This window comes from Ambystoma mexicanum, chromosome 7q (assembly GCF_040938575.1).
Source record: "Ambystoma mexicanum isolate Mex_15411 chromosome 7q, UKY_AmexF1_1, whole genome shotgun sequence".
In the NCBI taxonomy this organism is placed as follows: Eukaryota; Metazoa; Chordata; class Amphibia; order Caudata; family Ambystomatidae; genus Ambystoma; species Ambystoma mexicanum.
Window position 1 is genome coordinate 18518801 of NC_090941.1, and position 27892 is coordinate 18546692.

At 44.0% G+C, this 27892-nt stretch overlaps 1 protein-coding gene across 11 annotated transcripts in view; it reads left to right on the top strand.

Annotated features, from left to right (window-relative positions):
• DMD (dystrophin) overlaps positions 1–27892 on the top strand; it is a 7616828-nt gene that overhangs the window by 6507939 nt on the left and 1080997 nt on the right. The gene's annotated exons all lie outside the window — the stretch shown is intronic.

The window sequence follows — 27892 nt, forward strand, 5'->3', positions numbered from 1 at the left end:
ATGTTCCCTTAACCAATCCCTTCCCTTGATACGTTTTGTATTTTGCCACATAGAATGATGTCGTAGATGAGGTATAAGACCTCCATGTAATCAAGCTGTTATGTGAGTGTGCATGCATCAGTTTGATGTTTATGAGATCTCTTTACTTTATTATTAGACAATAAAGTAGTACTTTGCCATATTCTTTGAGTGTGTTTGATTATTTGATTTGAGATCAATTGTAAATCCATCTTGCACAAACAGATGCTTCAAGGTTTTAGAGCACAAGTAGACCAAAAATGTGTCCATTTTGTCCCTTTATGTACTGGTATTTGATTTAATTATGCTGGGTGCTATTACTCCTCTTGGCCTCTGGAGACTCGTTCATTCCATATGCTTTTTTGTATCCTTGATTGTCCAATACTTGGCACTTGCAGATGTTTTTGCTTCTGCTTAATCTAAGAGAATTGTTCCCTTCCTTCATAGCTTATCCTGGTTAACTCCAATTGTACCTTCCAATTATGTCTTGCTGTGTCATCCTTAGTCTCAGTAAAACAGATATTCTTTGTTTCTCGCACAAAGTTATTTCTGTAGTGTGTTCCAATTCTGCAACCTACGTTTGTCTCTGAGGTAGTTTTCTAACAATCCGACATACATCTTTTCATCATGGCCACTTTATTCATGTCATGGTTTCTACTGCAGCAGGCTTTTATGTGACCCATCTACCTTGTATTTCTGCATATGTACATTTATTGAGTTTCATCTCACTTGTCTCTTCAACATAGATGATTTCTTCATCTCTTTAACTTGATTACTTTGTTACTACAGTTGCACCTTAATTCTTTTACTATCTGCATAGTGTTTCTGTGCGTCCTTGTGTCTTCCATTTATGACGTCACTTTACTTGTGTCAGTTTGCACTTACATCTCTTCTATGTCCAATGGTGCATGCTGACATCTTTCCACCACATCAATGAGAGGGTAGATTCGATATGGCTGTATAAGTGCATAGCGTCTCTCACATCTTCGGTGTGGTATTGTGATGGTACCTTGAATCATGCACAGAGTCTTTCTTCTATTCTTCCAGTATGACAGAAGTGAGGAGGCAGGCACTACAGATGATGTCATCTGCTCCTCTATAGTCCCATAAATGCTGACAATGGTGCTTGGTCTAGGGAGTTCCTCATGGGAACAAGAGTCCTTGCCCCCTAGACCCTAGAGGGGGATCACTCCCAGGGAGGTCCCACTTGCCCAGACCCCTCGGGAGGATCTTGCACAGTGGGCTCACCTCCCTAGCCTCAAGGTGGTTGCTCCCCCCTGTAAGAAGCGACAAACACTCTACATTCATCAAAGGCTCACACATTTTTCTACCATTTCTTACCCCATCACGGTTGATTCATGCAACCCTAACCACTGTTTTGAAAGTAACAAAATAGTAAAAAGGATTCACATTTTTTTGAGTTGCTTGTTAATCCCTGTACTGTTACAAAGTGTTGGTGTATCTTGTAAGGCTTTTGTTCAGATTTGGTTGCATTCCACTCTGACAACCCTTGTTCATAGAACTTGAGTTCAGACATACTTGACTTGTTGGGATTAATTGTGTGGCCTAAGTTTTTTTGTAGGACCTTGTACCCTTAATGCAGGGCTTGAGATTGTGATGTTTTTCCAAACACTAAAATGTCTTTGATGTAATTAAAACAATTATTTGTTTGCCTGATCACCTTCAGGATGACCTCTTGAAATGACACTACAAATGTAACCTTTCCTATCCTTCGAAGCCCATGTGCGTCCAGAAAGTGGTGTTGTATCTTGGCTGACAGGCAAGTTCTACAAGATGATATCCTTTACATAATTTTAGTTTGGAAATCTCCAAATCTACAGTTAATGAACTGATCTTATGTTTTGTGCATCTCAGGATGTGCCTCATTCTCTCCTTCTCAGTGGCCACGTTTTGTAGGCACAACTCTACACAAATTAATATTGTATCTGTGTATTTTTCATTGCTACGGCTAGTAGTCAAAGGATTCATAGTATTAGCCCTGTAACTGATTCAATAATGTCTTGCTCTAGAGGACCATTGGTTCAGATTCTAATTGTGGTAGTCATATAATTGTTACCAGTGGTTTTGTGCCATTGGGTGAACAGCCCCATCTATTTGACGTATTATATCATGCCCGCCAGTTTGCCCAGTCCTTGCAAGAGATGTGTAATATCCAGTCATCACCCCATTAGTTGGGATATGAGGCTGCTCAGCAGGTAGCTTACCTGGAATTATTCTCTCAGAACATAATCATCTCAATAGGCCACTGGCCTAAGCAGCATTATTTGACCACATTTCACAAGATCTTCCATTGGTGACTTGACTGCCGACTGAAACATGTGGAGGTATCTTTGGTTTCACTGCCATGCTTTTGTAATACGATTAACACATTACCGTGTACAATATGCTGCTAGTAATGCATTTAGAGAAATAATGCCCTGCCCAGAACTAGCTCATCGGCTGTTTATTTTGTCTATCCCTGGGTAGCATGTGCCTGTGTCTACCTGATCCTTCAGTTTCTGTTGATTTCTTTGGCATTACATTTCTCAGTCTCACTATGCTCTTTCCGATTCCTCAGTGCATTACTATTGATTAGTCCTCACATTTGCTTTGGTGTGGTTATATGAGGTATTTGTGCTTTCATTTGTATCCCACAATATTTATTTGTTTTTACATTTTCATGTAGCCCCTTAATCCAAAGCGCTTAACAAGACACAGTCAAAGCCAGAGATACAAATGTATGAAAAACCAGTGTTAAATCAAGAACCGTATGACTGACAACACCAATGTAATGGTCACAGTGTGGTACCCAGAATCAAACAAAGGCCACATATTAACCAGAAAATAACAATACATAATCTTTCAGGCTCTTTTTAATCAGAAATAAAGTAGCAGAAGAACAAATATCAACAGGGACAGCATTCCACACTTTGGGAGCCAGCAAATGAACAGACCGAAAGCAAGAAGAAGCACGAGGAAGATGTTCACGAGAGAGAAGAAATTGAGAAGCAGAGCAAAGAGAACAAGACAGATGGTAGAGATTATGGATTAAAAATGGCTTTCTTTGTCACACAGGCAGCACTAATGGTAAACGAAGGGTTTCATCAATTGTGTGGCCTATCGATTTACCCTACACAAATAAAAGGACTGAACAAGAAAATAAAATGTAAGCTATTTTATTGTAACATAAGGTAGAGTTCAAATGCAGGAAATCACTTTGTATGGGCTTCAGGTGGATTCCTTGTCTCCCCGGTTGTCCCCCAACATAATTTGCAACAACATGATCTACCTTTTCACAGTGACCTTTTTGTTTCATGATCAGTCTCTGGTTGACTTATGGTTGACTTTATCCTTGTCAATATTTAACTTTGCCCGGCCAATGAACAGTTGATTCACTCTTCGCCTCTTGGTTGCACTTGCTCTCAAATTATCTTCAATTAGGCTTGTGCTTGGAATCTACTTGAGAGTCTGTATCTCATTTATGTTGAGAGGAATTTGTCTCCCCACATACATAATTCCTTCAATATCTATCAAACATGATTCGACTTTGATACTTGGCAAACTTCAATTTGTAATACCTTAATGACTAGTAGACTTTGAATAGATATTGCTTTATTCCAGGTGATTGTCCGTCGATGACTGTTAGAATAGAGTTTGTTTCAACACCCATTTGGCCTTTACTTCGTATTCCCTCAATGGCTGTTACAATAGAGTTTACTTCACGAAATGCTACTCTGTCTATCGGTCCAATCATGCATCTGTTTCAATACCATTAAGCTTCATTAGATTCAACCTGTAACTGCTTTCACAGTTCTTAGTGTACTCCAGTCTGTTTGTCATAAGATATCAGATTTGGTGTTCCCAATAAGAAATCTATTTCATACGCTTAAAATGTCTTGACTTGGTTTTGACTTCCTGCATTAAAATGATTCAATTCTTTTTCTAGGATATTGAACTGTTTTTCCCAGCACACAGCTGTTTCTCTCACTCTTAATACCTCTTTGAATTGTCTTGGCTTTGACTCCTATTGTTTCAATTGTGCAGGTCTTTCTCTAGGGCAGGGGGCTCTGTGTTCCCAACATATATTTCTATTAATCTTAACATACCTCTCACTTGCCATGGCTTGATTCTCGGCCTTCCAATGATTCAAGTTTGTTTTGGGGGCATTGGACTGCATGTCCCAACAAATAGCAATTTATTGCACTCTTAATTTTGCTAAATTGATTTGGTTTTCACTCCCAGTGTTTCAATTGTTAATGCCTTTGTACACCTGTATCCATGGGTGTTGCTAGGTCTGGAAAAGATCCGGGGCTAGGCTAATGTTGGGATTGTCAGGACTCAGCTAGCTAGGTAGCTAGCCTTTTCGTTGTAGCCCCTTAGCTTCTTAGCTTCTATCCGGGGCTGCAACCAAAAGACCCCGGGCTATAGCTCCCCCAGTTCCCTTTAGTGATGCCTCTGCATGCATCAGTTCTTGTCACTCTTTATGTTTCATTTAATCATGTACCTTTCAAGTGTGGAGTCCCGATTCGGTTTCCAACACCTTCATTGTCTCTCTTCTCTGTAAAGCCTTAGTGATTGCCTTGCTATGTGCTTCTCAGCAGTTTCCACCTCTGACATCCTCAACAGCAATGTGTTCTTGGTTCTGTACACTAGGCTTCATGGTAGTCTCTTCTCAGCCCCACATCATCTGCTTTGAGCATCTTCTTCAAATGCCAAGAGACTCTTCCTGGAAGTGCTTTTTTCTGTAATTAACTGGGTTGGTCGTTCAAACAACTCCTTGTCCCAATCACCGGACTGAGTGCTAGTGGTTTGCCCGCCACTGGGTCTCTACTTCAATTTGCTTTGTTGGAGCTGCCTCTACCAAGAGCATCCCGGCTTTGCTATTCCAGATGTATTAGCTCTTACTTTGGCTTCTATGGGTCAGCTGCCTTTGATTATGAATGTGGTGCTGCACTTTCAGTGCTTGACAGCGGGCCTCTGTGTTCACCATTCAGTACTCCACAATATCGATTAAACGCACCTCCTCATTCGTCTTTTCCTCCGCCCATCTGTGCTTTGTCAAAAGCCTGCTTGTCTGTGGTGCGAGATCACATGGTGATCCACAAAGAAGACAGGCTAATAGTGATGCCAACACCATTTACCGCAGGATGCAACCCTTCACAATGGGAAAAAATGTCCCCTTCTACAGCAGTTTATTCCAAAGCTTTTTTCGTCATTGATGTTACCCTACCGTTTGGAAGACCTGTTTGCACTTATTGGTCCACCCTAATTCTTTTTGATTTGTTTGTCATCTACCTAGACTTCATCCTTGTGATGACTAATATGCTGGGGTGCATTATTATTTGGTATGATCTGGTTGTACATGCATACTTTCATGTTGGGAGTGTCCTACTCATACTCAATGTTTCATTGTAATTCAAGATATTCTGCTAGGCAACATTGTAGTTTGTATATAGGTACTTACTGTATTGGCTGGGAATGCGACGTACAAGTCTTCTGCATCGGCCTGCTTAGCTGCCAAATGGATTAACTTTTCCAAGAGTTGTCCTACTGCCTTTGCGTCAAATGTTAAAAGTTGACGGTGTTTGAAATATGTATGTCTGATCCTCTTTGATCAGGTCTTCTCTTAGTGTGCTTGTTTAATTTTTTAGTGGCTTTTGGCTTAGGTGGGTCTACTTATGGTGATCACTTCACTATTTAATGTTCATCAGCAGTGGCTGAATTGAAGGACAGAGTGTTTCCTTCCCAATATAAAATGGATAACATATTTGACCTACAGGGTTTTTTTTAATTGTGCTTCCTGCAATATATGCTACCTTTAACTTGTGCAGAACCATGAAGGCACCAAGTCATTCCAAAACAGTAGCAGGAGGATATATGCCCTCCCTGTTTTAAAATGGCCAACATGTTTATTAGTCTGTGTTGTTATATCTGTGCAATGTTGTTCTTCTATTCTACATGTTCTCCTATGTCAGAGTACACAAGTCACTCATTTGCAGCTTTCCACGGTTTTAATTTGCCCTTTGTGCATTTATTTATGGGGTTTAATCTCACATCAGAACCCAACATGGCTGTTGGTAGGGTCAATATTTGTCAACGCACCTTCAGGATGGATACCATGCTTCTCTGGGCCATCTTCTCCTTCTCAGAAGAGTGTGCAGCTTTTGTTGCATTGACAGTAGCCATCTATTTACTCGCCATGAATGTACTGGCAGAGTCTGTCACCATGACGCTACATGTTCGGGTTCTAATCGTGGGATGTGCCACCTGTCTCAGAAGCTTGTAGCATCGCAGATCCTGGTGGAGGGTATTGTGAGAGGTGCAAACCAGGGTACGGGGAACTCAGTTAGTCCACCCTTACTGAGTGATGGACTTAGAGCTGGAAACTCATGTAAATCCCATCGATCTTCATCACCCCACCTTCATTGTCTGTTATAATATCTGGCTGCCCAATGCCACCGAGGATAACTTATACAGCACAATAGAGATGTTCTATTAATCCTTTATTACAGCCACATAAATACCTGGAACTATCCCCGTCACCGCCCCTTAGAAGGTTTGCTCTCCTAATGCAACGTAATCAACTTCCTACTTTTGGGGTCATTGGTCCACTTAAAGGGTTTCTAAAGGAGGAGAGAGGGTGTAGATGGTGCAAACTCAAGCAAGTAACAGAGACAAACATGCACATCATGACCACATGCAAAAGGCTAGGACTTATATTTGGGGGACTTCGGGCATGATCTAGATTGGATTAAAAATGATGATGATTAGGGGCAATGTCTTGTGGCAAGTAACAGTCAACTCAATATGGCACTGTACAATATGTGGGAAGTAACAGAAGGAAAACTGGAAAAGGAAGGAACAGTAATTGAAGGGTTGGGTATTGGTGTGACTAGGAAAAAGACACAAGGGAGATTTCAAGATAAAGAATGAATGAGTAATGAGGGAACTGCAAGATGTACCTATGGATTAGGTTGATACGAAATGTTAAATTACTTTTTTATTTTGTATTCGATTCATGTGAAAAGTTCTATGAACTATAACATATTAAATAATAAAACAATGTCTGTCCGTACGAGAGCCCGCAATGTTTCTCCTCTCTAAAATGAATTGCCTGCCTCTCTAGCCCTGCTCATTTTGTTCAGTGGCCTTTTTCTATTGGTTGTGGTAGCCCTGAGAAACTACATACCTCACCTACTAGGATCACCAACTGTATTGACACTATATAACTAAAAATGTATTATCCCTTTTTTCATTTTGAAATCAATCTCTATGCCGCAGAATATTTTATAGATACCTCACATACATCGTTTAAATAAATACTCCATACAAAGACACATTTAATTTAGTCATTTGGCATACTTTACCCATCACCATTTTCAATAAAAGTGAAATGAGCTACGCCTATACTGCCAAATGGTAGTAATCTCAGCCTGTGCACAATAATATATAGCAATCCATTGATTTCAGACATGTTCTTGCAGTGACAATATGACATTACTGGGCTCAGAAACATGCATGCGTTCTTATGGTGACAATATGGACGTGGTCTTATGGTGACAAAACAGCATTTCCGAACATAGCCAATATGTATGGGTTCTTACATTGACAATGCAACATTATGTGGCTCAGTCAACCAGTGAGTGTTCTTACAGTGGCAACTCTGGCACACACTATCAGCCTAGGTAGAATGAAAATGCTCTTCTGTGTACTGTTGTTGGCCTATGTGAAAAACCAGAGGGTGTTTCACAACCATAGTCCCCGGGGATCCCGTACTCAAGTGGCCAGGGAAAGACCATCACTTTTGGATACTGACCATTGGGGTGGACAAGAGAGGGAGGATTACCTGGGTAGCGGGTCCTCACGGTATGTGGGGAAGAATCACCGGATAGTGAGACATGGTTTTCCCTTTTTCCACAAACCATCCAACCCTTATCCCTACCTATTTTATGGGAAACTACAGCTCCCATAATTCCTCCCCACTTTACACTGACAACACTCCTAAGCCAAGGAAGATGAGGAATGAGGCCAGGAAGTTTACCTCTACTGACTTGCAATGGCTCTGTCCCTTTAATGGGACCATGCAAAGTCAGTCACGTAATCCTAACTACACACACCTGTCACTTATTAACACTCCCTCACAGGATAAAAGGTGGCATGCACAGGCACACTGTGAGCGAGGCTGGGTACGAGAAGGTGCAGCTCTTCTGGGGCTGATGCAAACAAGGCTACTGAAGTTAGACAGTTAAGGGACTGATCGGCAGTTGTGAAGAACAAAAGAGAGCCAGGTGAGATGTCCACACATTCGGGAAGCCGTAAGCGTTCCAAGACGGAAACTGAGTGAGCAGAAAGGTGATACCTTCAAAGTACTTTCAGGCAGCACGCTACCCGCCCGGTGAACACCGGAGTTGGGGAGGGGCAGAGGAGTCATTAGTAATGGCCTTGACTGTTACATGAAAGCCATCGAAGAAAGAAACCCAATTAGCATGACTAGTGAGTTATCGAAGGCAACAAAAAGCTAGTTTGTGTTTGAAAGCAAAAGTGACTGTAACAAGAGTTGGAGGTTGTGCGTGTGCCGATTAAAACACGTAGTGGAAAGGACAATTGCTGAATTGTGATGAAAGTATACAAGGTAACAGAGTGGTCCTGCGAGGAGGAATCACACATTCGAAAGTCTCTGTGAAATTTCTGAAGATGTGATGAAGTGGGAAACAAAGGCAAGAAAGTAACTGCAATCCCAAACGAGGTTGATTGAGTTAAAAGCAAAGTATATAAACTTTGAAAGATGCCGAGAGGGTAATGTAAAATATTAACTTTGAAAGATGCCAAGAGGGAAATGTAAAGAAAATAAGAAACTACAAGTACCAACAAGCATTGGTGTTGCGAGGCGATGAAGATTGTTGATTGATCTTTTTTTTTTAAAGAGAGGTCGAAGTGGTCATGCAGAGGTCTACGTAAAATACTTGCAGTTTTGAAAGTCTCCGACAGTAAAAAGTTTGATAAAACAAAACATGGGCAAGGGAACCCCCAAAAAGAGAAAAGAGGGTTTGAGCCCGATGGAGGGAGACCCATCAAAGGAAAGACAGGCTCGAGCCCTGCACAAGAAAGTATGTGCTGAACTGTGGTAAAGTGAAAATTAAGTGTGAAAAGAAATACAGGCTCGAGCCCGACGGAGGGAAGCTCGTGCTGAACTGTGACAAAATGAAAGTTAAATGTAAAAAGAAAGACAGGCTCGAGCCTGGCAGAGGGAAGCCTGTGTTGAATTGTGGTAAAGTAAAAGTCAAGAGGAGAACTGTGCATTTGTGGCAAGGCAGACAAAGCCTAAAGAACTTATTGAACTGTCAAAAGCTTGAAGCCCAAACCTGAACTGTTGAATTTTACATATAAGCAAAAGTGTGCAAGGCTGATAGAACTGTCCCACCCACCTATCCAATTAAGAAACTCTCGAGACCCCATGCTTCTGAACGTGGGGAAGGGAGTTGTTACCTAACCATTCTGACATTTCTTTTAAGACACTATTTTTCCTTTTTATATACCCTTTGCACATTTGTCATTTGATAAGGAGGGCAAGGTTAGTTTGTTTTTTAGTATAGGCCTTTTTATTTTGACTAGACTGACTTGTGTCTCCTGTTGATATCATGCCTTCCTTACACCTGCCATCTATGGGTTTTTTCATGTTTCCCTACAGAGCCAATTTTCAGTTGTATGGCTTTTTACGCCACATTTTATCACAAAGAGTGTTGAAAAATGCAACGTGTTAACCTATTATTTTAACCGTTTTCTCAGTTGCTAGAACCCGGTGAAGCCCTCTATGGCTAGTTCAAGACCACTCACTGTGCTTGGGAATTTAAACTCATTATAGCAAAATATTTACGTACCCCAGTTGAAAAATTCACAAGCAGCCACTGTGTCACCCCGCTTACCTATCGATGGAGGGATTTCAATGAGTGAGAGAGTTCAGCATTGCTCCGGCTCCGCAATGACCTCCATTCGGGGGAAACACTGCCTACAGCATTTGCTTGAAATTCCTCGGTGGTCACCCTCTGTGTCAATGAATCTCTGAAACCATTTAGACCTACAGCCAGATCCCTCCCAATGGAATGCGGGGCTAGAATACCGTCTTTATTGCTTTGCTTACTCAATTGGAATAGTGTACTTTTCCCATCAAGCACCATCACAGACTCGTATCTCAAATGTCTTCTCCTTGTCGCATCCAATCTGAACAAATGATGCATAGCCTGTGAAAACGCTGCTTACTGCGCATTTATAACAATGCGAAAAGTTATTTTTATTAAATATAGATGCATGTACACCTGTCTGTGTGCACTACAACTGTACATTGTTGCACGCTTTAAGGTGTTGAAAAGTCCTCTTTCAGTGATGGTCCTCTCGAGGCTAATACAGTGTAAGGGACTCCCAGTTTGCTTAAGCCACCTAGAACATACTCCACAGAACTGAATAACACCGGAGGCGTGGGAGCAGGAAAACAACTGTGCATCTATGACAGGCAGACACTAAGGGCCCGAGTCATGGAATATTAGCCCGGTTCAAAGGGACTTTGCACTGCTGAAAAGTGACTTTGCACTGCTGACACAAACCCTGATTCATGGAACCGTGCAAGCGTATTTTTTCCGTGCATAGTGCAGGCAAAGTCAGCGCATAGTCATTTTAGTAGTTCAAAATGACTTTGCCCAGACTCTGCACAGCAAAAATACACTTTGCAGTGCAAAGTCCCTTGGAACCGGGCAAATATTCCATGAATCGGGCACTAAGTACTGAGTAAGAGCTGTAGACGGAAAAGCAAATAGCGCAGAAGGAAACCTATTTAAGGAAAACAGGGGCTGTGCCAAACCGACTGTGGCGGCAGTGCTCTGCTGCAGCGGCCATGGAGGAAGAGCCTGGGAAATGGGTCTCATTATAGGTTTGCCGGTATCCTGGCGGAAAATCCGCCAGGATACCGGCAAACGCACCTACCTTTTCTGCCACCTGATATCCCGGCAATACCAGCATATTACAGCAGGCGGAACAACCGGTAAATCCCCATTCTATGGAGTCCCGTAGGACCCCATGGGGGATTTGCTGGTATTCTCAACACCGGAAATACCGGTGCCAAGAATACCAGCTGTTTTATGCCAGCGGGTGCCTGAGTTACCTCCAGATCTTGGCTGGAGGTTAGTCAGGTTACCCAAACAGGCATACTTGTACTCTGCCGTTCTGGTAAAGTGCCGGTATATGTTAATACCGGCACTTTGTTACCAGACCGGCAGTGCTATAATGAGGCACATTGTATGATATGAGCAAATCGAAAACAGGCTAAGGAGAATAGGTTATCCAAGCGAGTAGAAATTATAACAACATTCAATTACCCAGAGGCTGGTGACCATCTTGCAGCTTATACATATCCAAAATAAATCAATATAAACTCTTCCAACCTTCTGAAAGGCAACATAGTATAAAAGCAATACACTAGAACCAAGCCAGCCACAGAGAGATATAGAATTATAGATGGTTCAATATCAACTAACAGGATGCATTCAACCAAGGGATATCTAATGGCATTTTATGGAGAACGAGTGAAACTCGAGGCAGAACCCCTTTGGTGGACTACACGGCCTGTATTTTAAAGAAATCCGGCTGTAATGTTATGTTGCGCATGTCCCATGTGCCTTTTCCACCCACCATGGTGTCTCCACTGACGAGCATTGTAGGTGGTGCAAATGGGCGGCTTTCGAGGGATCTGTTGATTGACGTGGCTGGGGGGCTTGCTTTTCTATGTTCTCCTAAAGTCTTAGGAAGCCTGAGGGGGAAGAGGACATTTTGCAAAATAGCTTCCTGTGGTCCCTCAGCCCTCTGTATGTGCCCTTGCTTTGCCCCGGCCCATAAGTTGGGCTTCCGGGCACATAACAGACTGAATTGCCAGCAGATGCTGGCGATAAAGCTTACAAACATTTGAAAACGGGAAACACAATTATTGCATATTGACATTGTATATCAGATACTACCCTAGCTACACAAAATTGAATATGTTGCCCTGTTACAAATTACGGACTCGGCCTTCCTGAAGGTGACTCTTCTAAGAAATCCAAAATGAATTTCCCATGCATATAAATCCTTAATGAGTACATTTCCTCGGCTAGTGCTCTTCTCTTTAATGTTCTTCTCCACTCATAAAGGAGCAGTCAATCCCTAATGTCCCAATAAAAAGAATCTTGTGAAACTGATTTCTTCGTCTCCTAGGAAGAATACATAGCATAGAAACCTAGCCTGTGGGAGATTTCCATATATGCTACACTTAATGGAAATTGAAGAGAGCATGAGATGGGGCTTGAAAAGATGCTGGAAAGCATGGCGGAATGAGCAAGGGGGGCATACTGTAATGAAAGGATCCTGGAAGCTACAAAGTAGGAAAGAGTGAAAGTGAGGAGAGCATGAGAAGGGGCTTGAATAGATGCTGGAAAGCATGGCGAAATGAGCAAGGGGGACATACTGTCATGAAAGGATCCTGAAAGCTACAAAGTAGGAAAGAGTGAAAGTGAGAAGAGCATGAGAAGGGGCTTGAATAGATGCTGGAAAGCATGGCGGAATGAGCAAGGGGGACATACTGGAATGAAAGGATCCTGGAAGCTACAAAGTAGGAAAGAGTGAAAGTGAGGAGAGCATGAGAAGGGGCTTGAATAGATGCTGGAAAGCATGGAGCAATTAGGAAATGGGGAACTATTGTAATGAAAGGATCCTTAAAGCTACAAAGTAGGAAAGAGTGAAAGTGAGGAGAGCATGAGAAGGGGCTTGAATAGATGCTGGAAAGCATGGAGCAATTAGGAAATGGGGAACTATTGTAATGAAAGGATCCTTAAAGCTACAAAGTAGGAAAGAGTGAAAGTGAGGAGAGCATGAGAAGGGGCTTGAATAGATGCTGGAAAGCATGGGGGAATTAGCAAATGGGGAAATATTGTAATGGAAGGATTCTGAAAACTACAAAGTAGGAAAGAGTGAAAGTGAGGAGAGCATGAGAAGGGGCTTGAATAGATGCTGGAAAGCATGGGAGAATTAGGAAATAGGGAAATATTATAATGAAAGGACCCTGAAAACTGGGGTTTAAGCATCGCACATGCCAACATGCCCCCATTCCGTTCCAGAGATACTGGTCCAATCCTGACTTTTTCTTTTGCATTCTGTGACACGTAGTCCTGGAGTAAAGCATTATAAATCCTGGACTACCAGTGCCGGGACACAGAGACAGAAATAAAAGGACTCGACATACTATCCCCCGAATGTAATTGCGACATCTTAGCATGTATGAAATAAATATGTGAATGCAATGATGTTAATTAAAATCCTCACTTAAACGAAGTCGCCACACTGGCATAAGCCAAGGAGTCTGTGTATTGCAATTTCAGATAAGAGTCTGTACAGAACCCTCTCTTTCCCTCCTCCTTCCTATTAACCCACCTGCACGTGGCAGGGAGTCCGCAGACATGTGCATTGCTGCTTCTCTCCCTACAGTGCCCCCCTAACTCAAGCAGGACGACACCGGAGGGAGTCTGCATTTTGTATTTACAGCTTTTTAATCTCAGGCAAATTCTCAAGAGCTGACATAAGGATTTCATTCAAAGCCACATTCATTATTTTTATGAAATGAATGGCACACTTTTTTATCACAATTTCGCAGGCATGTTTAATACTTGCCCTCACATAGCATATTTCCCAGAAGAAAAATAGGCATGCATCATTCACTGCAAGACGGAAGTAGCATACATCCTATGCAGATGACACAGATAGGCATGCATCATTCACTGCAAGACGGAAGTAGCATACATCCTATGCAGATGACACAGATAGGCATGCATCATTCACTGCAAGACGGAAGTAGCATACATCCTATGCAGATGACACAGATAGGCATGCATCATTCACTGCAAGACGGAAGTAGCATACATCCTAGGCAGATGACACAGATAGGCATGCATCATTCACTGCAAGACGGAAGTAACATACATCCTATGCAGATGACACAGATAGGCATGCATCATTCACTGCAAGACGGAAGTAACATACATCCTATGCAGATGACACAGATAGTTTTATAAATCTCTCTGCAGGGCTATTGTGTCCATTCAGATATTCACAGTGTGGTGCTTGTTGTGATACCTTACAGTACTAATAATGACTAAGAAAGCCCTTCATGCAGACTGCCGCTTAGCCCTGCAATAATCGGTGTCAGTATTTCACACTCGTGGTGCTCTATATGTGAACTTTGGAAGAATGAACGTTTGACGCCTCCTAACTGGGCTTTTGAACTTGTGTCTCACAGCATCGTCCTGTTCCCAAGGCAACCACATTCCGCATGAGCTAGCCGTCTGATCCAGCAACTTTAGGTTCTCCCCATGGGCCTTTCGAGAAGTCTCCTTCAGCCTCTTTCATGTATCCATAACTTTCATTCACTTTACACAATATGCCACAGTGGATTCTACACAATTAAGTATTTGGTTTCACTTGTGCCAGGGTGTGGATCTGGTGTAGTATCTTCCTTTGCGTAAATGGTGATTCAAGAAGCATTTAAATGGTGCAAAGACATTTTAAATCATGGTAGCATTTATATCTGCATTTCTTTGAAGATCAGGGATGTCAATTTCGATCAGAAATGACTTAAATTAACACATTTACAGATGATAGAACATTCCCACCAGGAATGCCTGTACAATAGCACAAAGATGAGAACAAGTTGCGAGCCAGTGTATGAGGGTTTAAAAAAGACGGACATATACCTTCGACAAAAGTAAACAAACAGAAAAGAATGTATATAAGTAAACCGGTGACTTACAAAGGTAACATTAATCTAAGGGGGCAAATGCTTTAAACTAAAGAGGAGTAATATTTAAATACACAAAATGACATTGTTAATCATCACTGGAGGTAGTGGTAGCGTTCAGTAGGGAGGATGGGGAGATGGCAGGGGGAGCTCCCTCGTTGTCACGTAGGTGGAGTTTAAGCCAAGCTTTGAAGAGATCCAATGTTGGGCTGGCTTTGATTGTTATGGGCAGTGGTGTCCAGTCGAGTGGGGTACTTAGGGAGAAACATAAGGGAGTGGACAGTAAAATAAATTGTCCTGGTAAAGGAAAATGCCCTCATCAAAGCCCCTTACCAAACAAACCGTACATCATCTGTTTCAAATCTATCTCACTGGTGATTGGAAGTGAATTACAGCCAGTCATGAGCTGGTAGATGGGGTGGCCCCTACCTGCCCCTCTTCAAGCTCCATTGCTTATCTTTAAATCTACTTGTCTGCCTGTTACAATTGCTAGAGATATTAGGTAAAATGGTGGGAGAAGTGTGGTCCTACCACCCGCAGGGGCTGGTGGTTGGCTGCCTTCTGCTTGCCCGTAAATTGGGACACTACCAGGATTTTTAAGTTCTAGGCATTTGACAAGGTCAACATTGGGGCTGGGACGGAGCCTTATCTTCTTGAATTAGGGATCAGATCTCCCCGCTTGAAAAAAGAACTAAGGGCCATCAACGCAATGCAGAGCCGCCTTCTCTTATCAACTATGGACCAATAAAGATCCTCCAATTTGAGGTCAAAATCATTGAATAAAAACAAATCTTCAGTGAAACCAAACCACTGTTGCGTGTTAAGCAAACCAGACAAAAATATGGGGAGAATGATGGACTATACATCCTGCTAGACGGTATCAGGTAATATTATCCCCCTAAATAATGTCGCCATACATATAGTCGCCGGGAAATGGCATAGGTGACATTGTTTAAGGGGATAATTTGTGGAGTAAATGGGAGTGCGGCTGCAGTGGTGTCCCCCGCTCCCTTAAAAAAAATATGGGGGTTGTAGGAGTGTCCCCCGCAGGTTCCATGGGGTAATATGGCCGCAAAACAACGCTGCCATTCTTGTATGGTGACATTTTTGCAGGGCTATTATCACATGGAAGCTGCTAGACTACAGAGACGGCATATTTGAAAAATTAAAAGACAAACATGGCGAAGCAGTATTTCTTCTGGCTCTCTCAATGCATTATTCACTGTTGATTAAACCATTCTGCTCTCTATGTCTGCAGTTCTGCATGGGAATTGAAGAGGCAGCCCTGAAGTGTTTCACATCCTGTCTGAAAGACAGCATTGCATAGGTGAACAGGCTCCTTCCACCTCAAATACCACAGTCCAGACTTGGGATATCCCTACGGGGTGATATCTCTACTAGTTATGGTGCACATCTGTCTGCTGGCTGCACTCATCGATCTCTGTAAACTACCTTTCAATAATTACATAGAAAACGAGTTGAAATCCACCGAAACAACAAGCCCACCATTCCCCTTAGGATTTCATCATGTCTGCCAGGCCTCCAACAATGGATGACTGGCAGCTACAGTAATGGATCCTCTCTTAGGGTGCAAGAGCACCACCACCCTTGTATTTATGACTATGTCAAAAGATGTATGTTTTGATTGAAATTGAAATGTATATCTTTGTTTCACCAAGCGTGAGGCATAGTAGTAGCTGCCGGACATCATAATTGTGGGGTGCTGCTGCGCTGGGGCGCCTCCCATCCAATATATTTTGTGCACTGTGTAAACTTTTAAATATGGAGCCCAGTAGGGCATTGAGGTTCTGGCCCCACCATGTTCGCTAACGGAGTAGCACACTGACATATACCGTGAGCAAAGGCAGCATGAAAAATCATTGGAAAATACGTTTGTGTACTGTTGCTCACCTGCCATCTATTGTGTTTTTTTAATGTGTTACCATGTAGCAAATATATAATTTTATGGCTTTTGGCCCAATTTTCCCTAAAAAGTATGCTATAAAATGCACCATTTTAAACAATTATTTTTAAAATAATTCTTGGATGTGAACTGCCTGGTCCTCCTTGATTGACTCAGGCTCCCCTCTTCGCATCATTGTTGGACATACTTTGTGGGAAATAGTTACAATCCTCCACATACTCCTCCATTAAAAAGATCATCTGAATGGCTGCCTGTGCGAAACCCCAAAACAATAACATCCCTAGGATCTGGCCTTCGGCCCACCTCCCCTTCCTGAGACAAAAGACTAGAGCCGGATATTCATCTTTGGCCAATAGCAGAGCTCTCCAGTAATTACCACGACCACCTGAACCGTTTGTAAATGACTGGCCTGGGCATGTATATTTCCCCGAGTTACTACTTGCCAGATTACTTCATGACTCAGCGTGAATTGATGGGGACAGCGTCTGAAAGTGTGGGGTTCTGGGTTGCGGGATGAGATAGAGGTAAAAAGGAAAGGAGAGTATTTTTTTTCTTTTGGTTTATGGAGATGGCTTGTGTGGACCCTGGCGTGATTCGGGCATAGCATGAACTGTTAGGATCGAGATGGAAAGGGATACGTAACAAGAGGTGCAGGTTTGACCTCAATGCCCGGAAGCTGGTGTCAGACTGCCATCTCTCTCACTCACTCTCTCACTTAGGGCCTGATTCATGGAAGTGTTTTATAATGGCGAAATCCAAAAGGAAAACGTTCCATGAATCAGGCCCTAAGTCTCTCCTTCTCATTTACACCCATACACACACCCAAAATACGGAACGGTCAACCTCCTAAAGTCCCAGAAACAGCTCCATTATTTTTCTTATTTTTTTGTGTGTGTATTTATTAAGCACACCCCTACCTTCAGGAAAAAGCAGCGTAAGATTTGCATACATGCAGTAGAAGGTTACAAGGGAGAGCAGTTTCCTGACGGTGGACAATCTGGGCCATAATCATGACAAGTCAAACGGAAATCCTCTTAATCCTTCCTATTCCCACAGAGCATCATTGAATAGAGCATATTTCTTTCATAGAATGCATGTAATTTGATATCATATATGATATGATAGGTTATTTATAACGTGCTTAATACCCAGAGATTTCTAAGCTCAGACTCACGGATCAAACCTGTGGTGCTCGGTGTCGTCTTGCTTCCAAGGCGAGCACATTGCCCCTGAGCTATCCTCCCAAGGCTCATCCCTGGTTAAAAATGATTCTGCTAATCACCTTACAGTAACTCCTTCCCACCCTATCTAGTAAGGCTATTCCACATCTGGATTACTGTGGGCCACATTATGAGCTTGCCGGTTTGGAAAAAATGCTGGTAAAACGGCTGGTAATACCAGCTCTTAACACCGGATGTTCGGTGCCGGTAACGGTAAGTATCGGTTGGTTACCAGCAAACTCCTAATGAGGGCCTATGTCTTACCAGTCCAACATTTAGAGTAGAATGTAGCAAGGTTCTTTAGTGATAGGACGTGTCTCTATACCATTCTGTAGGAATGTTAAAATAAGACCTGAAACTAAAGATTATTTACCATATGTTTGTTTACCATTCCTAGCAGGGAGGATGACTCAGGGGCAAAAGCTTGCCTTGGAAACAACACGATGCCGTGCAATATGGGTTTGAAAACCAGTCAAGCACCCAGACGCTGGACAAGTCTAGCACGAAGTGCTATATAAATCGCCAACAATAGAAAAGAAATAGCGCACAACATGACCTGAACGCTGTGCTTACAATACCCAAGGACTGAGAAGGCCCGGCCCACATTTGAACACGTGACGGCATGCTTCACACATCTAACTTCCGGTGCTACTTTAGCAGCAGTGCCGCATACAGCTGCTGTTTCTCCCAGAGACCTCTGTGCTGGCCTGCCCTGTATGGACAGCTGCATCCCCCGTGCGGGCATTACTTGACCCGTTAGATATAGGAGAACTGAAGAAGTATGGCGTGTGGCCTCCGTTATATAAACCTCTCCTCTCCACTGGCTAATGTTGCTGAAAGGTGGGTGCGCCCTAAGTGCTAGCAACAACAATCCATCGCCAAAAATGAATGGAAATAAATCCGATAACTGCGCAGTCTTAACAAGATCATTCCATGGTGTGGCCTTACTAACGGAGCCTTGCTTCCGGGGTCCAGGAAGGCTGTATTTCCGGTGCCCAGTGAACCTGGCCAGCGTTATTACCGCTGCTGCATCCAGGATTGGGTCTCTGCAGTGTTAGGGTGTTATCGCCCCACCAGCACTAAAGGGTGAAGATTCTCTGAATTACTTCTCCATTTCACGTTTTCTTCACTTAACACAAATGCATTTCTGTCATAGTTTGGGGGATGGAAATATGGCATGGCATGCATTGTAAAATAACGTCTGAATACCATTTAATGGCCCTTCTGTGCATTTTAGGGCACAGGGTGTGAGAGTCTGTATATGTGAAATCTCCACCTTTCCACTCTTTTTTGGGGGTCCACCTGCAACTTTTTTGTCCCGAAGTGACTGGCTTCATCCTTTCACTTATTTTGACCGAAATACTCCATAAGGTAAATATCTCATGACCTGTAGTCAGGGGGTTGGCTATTCGAAATACCACCTCTTTGTTACCAGTACCAGCGGAACAATGCATGTGCCTTGAAGGGAGAGATGGATCCGCAGCACCTCCTTGGCCGTCGCATCTGTAATCCTGCTCCCTTTCCTGCCACCCTTCGCCTTTGCAGTTGGATCAGGCAGGCAGAGGCCCCTGACTAAACCTCTCCTAGAGGAACAAGTGCTTAGAGGGCAGTATTGGGCACTTTGGAAACCTACATGTGTGTATCTTCCCTGCATTCCTCCACCCAAGCACAGCAACGACCCACCTATTGGGGTAGGTCATTCTAATTTTATGGAATAGAATTTAGAATGTGAAGGCCGCTGCACACACGTCATCACACAGAGCCAAATGCACTACTTCCTACACACTTGGGGTATCCCTTGGATCCTGCGTAGTCGACGATTTGAAGAGGCCCCGGAATGACGCACAGTGCTTGGTTAAGGATGTTGGGGCCAAGAGGACGCTATTCATTAGAGGGTTGTTGTTATCATTTGCATCACTTATTCATGAGGAGTCCTGGCATCCTCCCCTTAGCCCTGTTGCCTGTAAAGCCCCATTGTGCATACATCTTCCTCCAGGGTGAAAGGACAGGAAATGAGTGCAGTGCGCGAGACCATATGAAGGGCTTGAAAAGGAGAGAGAATGCAATGACAATGTGTTATTCATATTGCCCTTTCACCAACCAAAGAGCTAGACATTGAACATGTATTTGTTCACTTAACCAACCGACAACAACCTCAGAAGGAGGAAAGTCGCAGTTTGCCACCTGCGAATCACAAATGGATCCCAGCGGAAAGGGCTTAACCCTCTTAACTATCTTACTGGTTAATCGGATGGGCAGTTACATATGGAGTCTTTCCGTGCTTCCAGGTGATTAATCCTCCTCTGCCAGCTAGGGAATAATGATGGGCCAGCCCAGACTTCAGAGCAACACTTCCATATGTCCCTTCCGGAATCTTCATTTTCTACTCCATCCTTACTGTTGCTTTTCCTTGTGGCCGGGTGGTTACCTCTCCATCTCCTTGTAAATCACAGCCTGCTGCTCCCTCTGTTACTCACGTATGCAGTCTAGCTATCTGCGTTACTCTCAAAATCCTCAACATTGCTGAATGCAATGGGCGACCATTGTATCGGGGTCTGACTAAATCACAGTTCTGACACCATACATATCACAAAATAACCCGGAAGGACAGCTCAGGGGTTTAGATTAACGTGCCCTCGGGTCATCCCTCTCTTTCGTGTCTTCCTTGGAGTCTCCTCCCTAAACAAGGTGTCTGTATACCCAATTAAGGCTACCGAACGGTAACCACTACTGTCTAAGCACTTGTCTTAAGCTAGTGATGTTTCCCTAAAAGCAAGCTGACTAAACTTCCTCAAGGACTTGCTGTTTGTTGCAATGCTATCCAGTTGTTAGTATACTAATGAGTTTCGGTTGAGCCTTGCATTTTTTTTTATTATGTCAGATTTAGGTAGGTTTGTTTTAGGCCCATGATCTCATTGCCCTCTCTACTCTTATCACTACACTGCTCCTCTTACTTCTCCCACCAAGCTTGTGCCTCTACGATGTTTCACTCCTTCTAGTTCCCACCTCAAACCTTTCAAGTTACTTTTCCTCCCACTGTCCTACTACTGCTCCCTCTCCACAGTACTACTACTATCACCACTACTACTACTCCCTCCTCTACTTCCTCTACTACACCTCCCTCCACAGCACTACTCCTACTCTAACACACTCTTCTCAAACTGTAACCACGTTCTTCATAAACATTTTTTCCCCTAACCTTCCTAAACACTCTTGCCACAAAAACATGCACACTCACACTACAGTACCTTTGCACTCACTGAGCCAACACCTCATCTCCTCCAACGGATGCTTCCACACTCCACTGCTCCTTCTTTCCAGCTACTAGTCTTTTGGTCCACAACACCCACCTCCTATGACCTCACCCAAACAACCCACGCTTCCTGCTTCCTGGGGGATCTCCATATGGCCCACCTCCTCTGTTAATTGGTTCACTTTCCCAAGCCAATCTTTCTGTTCTTTTCCCAACCCTAGAAGTGTTATATCCCGCAAAAAGCATTAAATAGGGGATAAACCCCACCCAACCCGTGCTCACTGCAGTGTAGTGATGCTGGCCCGGGAAATCTATTTGTGAAGTTTGGGGGCATCTGTCCATGATCCTTTAAGGTTAGTAAAGGTAGTATTTTAGCGTCGAAGCCAGTAACCGTCAGGGTGTCTACCACCTGTGCTGGAGATCTCTGTGCACTCATTCTCTTGTCTCGGGAGGATAGCTCAGGGGAAACGTGCTCGCATTGGAAGCAAAGCGACACAGAGTGCCACAGGTTCAATCCACGGGTCCGCGCTTAGAAACTTCCGGGTATTAGGCACGTTATAAATAACCTATCATATCATATCGTTGCTGCTTGAATGTGGTAATGTTGGCTCTTCTTTTTCTGCTTGGTGCTGTGTTTCTGGCAGTGTAGCATATCCACACGGGATACCGGAGGGCCTTGTACCTTGGGTGGAATCCATTTGTCAGTTCTTTCAGTGTGGGCTGCATGGGGCACTGGAAGGCTGCTCTTTTCATAGACTGTCTGGATTCCAATCAGGTTTGCAGGTTCTGGAAAAACAGAAACACACTAACGAGCAATTTGATAAAGAGGCATGGTGTGAGACAAATATATACTGCTCCACATTACTCTGGCAAAAGGGGAAGAGGTACAAATCGGAGGCCTTTGAAAAGCTTAGAGTTTGGACCAGTGGTGGACTTCTTGGTAAGCCTTCCACCCCCTGTCAAGAGTGGTTCTTGTCCTCCGGTGGCAAGGCCAGGCTATTAGCCTTGTCACACAAATGCCTTCTTTGATCACCAATGTTTAGGGGTTTCCTCTAAATGTTCAACTGATCATAATGGTGGTAGTGAGAGAGGTTCTATGTGTTAATTCCGCCGCAGAAATATTGCGAGGCAAAAATATCGCCATATTTTTGCGGCGCAATTCACACATGGACCCGGCAACCCCCGCTCCTACATAAAATCCCCCCAAAAATATCACCTATGGTGAACCAAACGGCCATATCTACGGTGATTTTTTTGTTGGGGATATAATGTAGTGATACCGTGAGAGAAAAGGAGGAAGAAAGGAAAGGGGGTGGAAGGGAGTGAGGAACATGCAGCGGGAATGAAGGAGGGCAAGGCAAATAGAGCTGCAAAGTGATACACAGCCGAATGCCATACATTGAGTACAGAACTCACTTTCCCTAATCGATGGGGAGTAATTGATGGGGGAAACGCTCTGTCCATCAGTGTTCCGGCCACACAAATGACCCCACTTATGGCTGTCCAACATGCCACCGTTGAGTCATAAAGGGGAGCAAGAAATGTAACCACATCCTAAAGTAGATGCCTGGCTTCCTATCTCAACTAGAATTCTCTTAACCACTTCATCTCCTGTAAGTCACCACCACTCACACACCTATCTGCCTAGTTGCAGAACTCTGTAGCTCGGGTTGGCCGCGCTCCACCCGGGTCATGCCATTGCTAGGCTTGACACAAATCAGGCAAAAGGTATCTCTTGCAAAATCCCTGCCAACTGGACCGGCGTCTCTGTGGTTATCCGGACCGCACCAGCACTTATGCAGTTCTGAAAGGAACTCTACGCCTTGCTCTTCAGTACCATCTAGTCTCCTTGTTTTCCTGCATCACTCCGGCCCCATGGGAGGAAGATACCATGCTATATATTGCATCCCCCCTCCTCTTTACCTCATATGGTACCTTCAATGACAGGCGCAGCACTCCATTGCTTCCTAGCGAGGTCTGCGCCATGTAAAGCCCAAATACAAAGTTAATATGTGTATTCTCTGTGCAGCTCCGTCTCATCAAATGACAAAGGAAGAGGAAACTTGGAGAATGTTCAAGTTATAAAGTAATGTGCACCATCCTGCTTTTCAGCGAGACTCCGCCCACACATTGATTTCTCTTACCCCCATAGTTGGTATCCCTACGAGAAACTAACCAGAAAGTTCTGCTCCCTGGACCCTCCACAGTGTGGAGGTAGACACAACACGTGCAGGTCATGCACAAGAGTAAGCCATGCCCAGCCTGTTGCATTAGCCACTCTCCTTCAATGTAGGCACTAAAAGCCATCCCTGGGGCATATTAACCTATGGTGCTGTGGTTAACCTTATGTGCGCTTGTACACACTCCATATCCTGTGCACCCAGGGGTGGACTGGGAACCAAAAGAGGCCCTGGAAGTATTTTTCAAAGTGGACCCGTAGTAGACATTTTTAGCAAGCCCAACCCCTTTCCTATGCGGAAAGGTGGAAATAAAATAGGTTACCTCACGAAAGAGGCCCAGGGTGCAGAGGCCTCCCGGGAAATCTCCAGAGTTCCCTACAGGCCAGTCCAGCCCTGTCTGCACCGATGATATAGAAGCTTGAACTGGGCTGGAACCTTGCCTCAAGTGCTCTACTTTTGACCTTACCTTTTGACAGAGCAGAGACGGGCAGAGTCAAATACAGATCTAACACAAACAAACATCTCAGATGCGTAAGAGTGGTCTAAGCGTCTTTCATGAATGGAATCATACGTGCTCACTTGATAAGTTCACATACTCTAGTACGTGCGTCACACCCCAAGCATTTCCAATGCAAACGTTTGCGCTCACGGCTTGAGAAGGGGAGAAGCAATGGGAGATGGCTTGAGTTTTTCTGCAAGTGTTCTACCTCTTTGAGTTTCTTTCTTTTTATTTCATGAGGCATGCTTTGCAAACTTCCACTGGGGCCATCGGAACTGACTGAAGCAGAGCACATCGGAGGCTTACTTGGCTGCTGGGACCAAATGTCTTGTGGTGGCATTTTTATGAAGTGGTCTGCATTGCATTCTGGGATACTTTCCCCAATGTGGTTATCTTCACTGTGATAGGGAGGCTGCATTCTGGAGCATAAAGTCCACTATGCAGGCTTCAGTAGAGTATGAGATGAGTCATATTTGGCCATTTCTGCATATAGTGGTACATTGTATTCGAGAACGTGTTTGAACTTCTTGCTTGAATGAATACATTGCATTCTGGGGAATGTAGTGTTGTGCTGTCTGTGTACTTTGTAAAGGAGCAATGCGCCACTGTCGCATACCTAGCGATATGATGCAAGCCTTTGTATAGTGGAGCTGGGGAAAGGGGTGGTGGTGGTGAGAACTGGGATATTCAAGCCTACTGTCTAAATTACTGCACTTAGAATGAGAAACGACTCTGTTCGCTTTGCTTAAAGTGGACTCGTGATCATGGGCAATGCCTCCATCATAGTGAAGGGGGGGGGGGGAGATCTTGCAGTCCAAGAGTACTATCTGCGTTGATGCCCCTAGGGGTTGGTGAAATCGTCACATCAGCAGTCGAGCACGGTAGTGTAGGGCAACTTCACTGATGAATACTTGAGGGAACATCAATTTACTGTATGTAATGAGGCTTACTATGTCACGGTAGGTTTTCTATTGGAAAGGAGCATTCCAAAACAACCAAAGGAAAGGAGAAGTAGCCCGCTTGTGGTATTTAAGCTAGCCTGGTATTTTAACAGGTGGAGATGATACTTATGCTTGCGCCTTCATCACTTTCCCTGGGCTACGTGGCGGGTTGGAAGAAGGAGTCAGTCAGACACACTGAGGACAATATTCAATATCTTTAATGAAATTATAACTAAATGACCTACATTTCCGTAGGGCTAGAGGGAACACCCTACTTATCTAAAGGAACTAGAGGTGCCCGTCAGTTGTTAGAAAGTTCAAAGAATTTGTCCTCCATCCAAACTAACCATATCTGACCCTACCACTATATCTTACTAAATTAAATGGGCCAGGAGATTGTCTTATATTCGCCTGCTCTTCAGATAGTCTCTTTATTTACAACGTTTCTCTGTGGTACCGATATTTCTTAATATGTCTCCTTGGATATCAATTCTTGTAGTTCTTCAAAGACACCCTTGGTTTTCGTGCTTTCTGTGGTTATATATTCATAATGTTTTCTCTGGCAGTGTTTCCTCACACACTTTTCATCCCTTGTCTCAGGCTTTCCTGCCCTGGGTTTATCTTGGCCCTTTTTTAGTATTCCCTTGTAATGAATTCTAAAGTCTCTCTTATATCCTGTTCATAGGGTATCTCCCTTCCTCCAATGGGATTTGTTTCCAGTCTCTGCTTATTCTTCACCTGGGTTGGGTAAACCCCTTTTGTATATTCTTTTCACTTCTCTTATTAACTGGTTTCCCTTTTAATATCTCGTCCTTGGGACTGGGATGAGTTTCTCTCTTCTTATAAAACCCTTCTTCCCCAGTCGGGTTATTTGTTACTTGTTTTCTCAACTACACAGTTTTATCTTTACTTTTTTGTCCTTTGTATGGGTTTCTTCAGATCGATTACGGTGCCCCAGCGGCCTCCCAATTCTGCCGTTTCCACCGGTACCTCTTGTTATGCAGGGCAAGGTGGTGGGGCTTGGCTATCACTCAGGTATGTTTTCACGCTCTTCTCGGTCATCAGCTTCTCGTTCTCAGTTACCCGTCGTGCCCCTGCCGTACACTAACATGAATAATCGGAAGCTAGTGACACTTCCTGCAATAGTGATGTTGGCATTGTTGTTCATGCATCCTGCCCACTTCAATGCACTTGTGGTCACGCCACGACCAAATGCCTTGTTCCTTCTCCTCCTCACAATGCTTTGCTTGCATCTGCACACATCGGACCGCCAGCGTTTCGTACTGGTGTTCTCTGCCTCATTGAAAGTTGCGTGCTCTGTGACTTGACTTCACTCCACCTTCAAAAGGCATGATGATGATATCAGGGGGCTTCCCCTGTACACAAGGCTCTCCTTCTCCTTTCATCGGACTCATTCCAGTTAAATATGCTTCTCTTATTAAAGGAACATATTCCTTTTCTTTTCCACATGGGTTTCTCTTTGCATTACCTTCAGCCAAATGAAAAAAATGGCACGTTATTTGTTACTACACTCAGCAGCCCTAGCCATGCCCGGCTCTAGATTGTTCTACATTCCTCCGCACCTGGAACCTAATAGCCTCGTACAGCAGGCGGGAGGTGGCCTAACACAGCATTGCTTCATGTACTAGGCCAGGGAAGGTACAGCCATGTATTGCAGCAAGAGCTGAGTTCATACTCGATTTAGAGGTTCCTGAAGCACCAACCACCTATACAGGGGAACATAGTCAATTCAGTAGGCCCAGGAAGGCAATATGGGAGAGAGAGAGGCATCTTCCAACCCCACAGATACGTGTACATACCTCCCACTACCCTGACTCTCTGCTCAGCACCTACAACACACTAACCAGAATGCAGCTATCCCCACAATCAATTTGGTCTGGCTGCACGTATCATTATTTACCACCTTGCACACTGAAACAACCTTAAGAATGCAGTTCTCCCCCATGACAATTCAGCCTAGATGCACACATACTACCTGTCTCACATACCTTGCACACTACTTCCAGCATTAGAATGCACTATCTAGGGTCTAGCTGCACACATACAGAGTGCACACATGCACTATTTACTGCTCTGACTATCTCCACTGACCTGGACTACTAGGTGTTCAACCCAGAGCGCGTTGACGCCATACCAATGGTGAAAGACGCTATACAAATACCCATTAACATACCATAACATAATAGGCAGTCACATGTATGTGGCTATAGTAGGTGGTTTAGGGAGTTTCTCTCAGGAACGGGAGTCCTTGTCCCCAAAGGTGAGTCTCTCCTGGTGAGGTCCCACTTGCTTCAACCCCTAGGGAGGGTCTTGCCGATCAGGATCACCTCTGTAGCTTCACTGGAGAGTCTCCACCTTGGGTAGAAGGGACGAATACCTGTGATTTGTCACAGCTAACAAAGCATAGATATAAGGAGACAAGCAAGAGTTAAGTTACTGAAGGCAGCTATAATGCTGTGCAATAGCTGTGATATGATGATATGATATGGCATTTATAACGCGCCTATACACAAGTGTTTCAAGGCACGACGAGGCAAGGGGGGGGGCAATGGGAGGACAAACAACGATCCTACTAGGCCAGGTGTCATTCAGATCGCGCAAGTGCAAGGGAAGGGGGGAAAAAGGAAAAGTGCGAAGGGGGAAGGGAGAGGGGAAGTGCAGTACATTGGAAGTGGAATAAATATGACACATAAATAGCCAGCTAGTGGCAAGTGCAAGGAAGTGCAGACGTAAGCGCTAGAAGGGGGGGACTGAAGGGATACAGAAAAAGGTCCCCAAGTGCAGGGGTTGCCAGGGAGGCAGTGCAGGTGGGTAATTGACGGGGCCTGGGCCAGAGATCAAAAGGGTGGCCAGGTAGCCAGTGCAATTTCGGTCAGGAATTCAGCAAGGGAGAGGAGGAAAGAAAGCAGACGCAAAGAGGAAGGTTTTGAGGTGTTTCCGGAACTGGAGATGGTTCTCCTCAAGTTTCAGGGATGCAGGAAGGCTGTTCCAGAGAGAGGCCTCTGCTGAAGAGAGTAATCTGACACC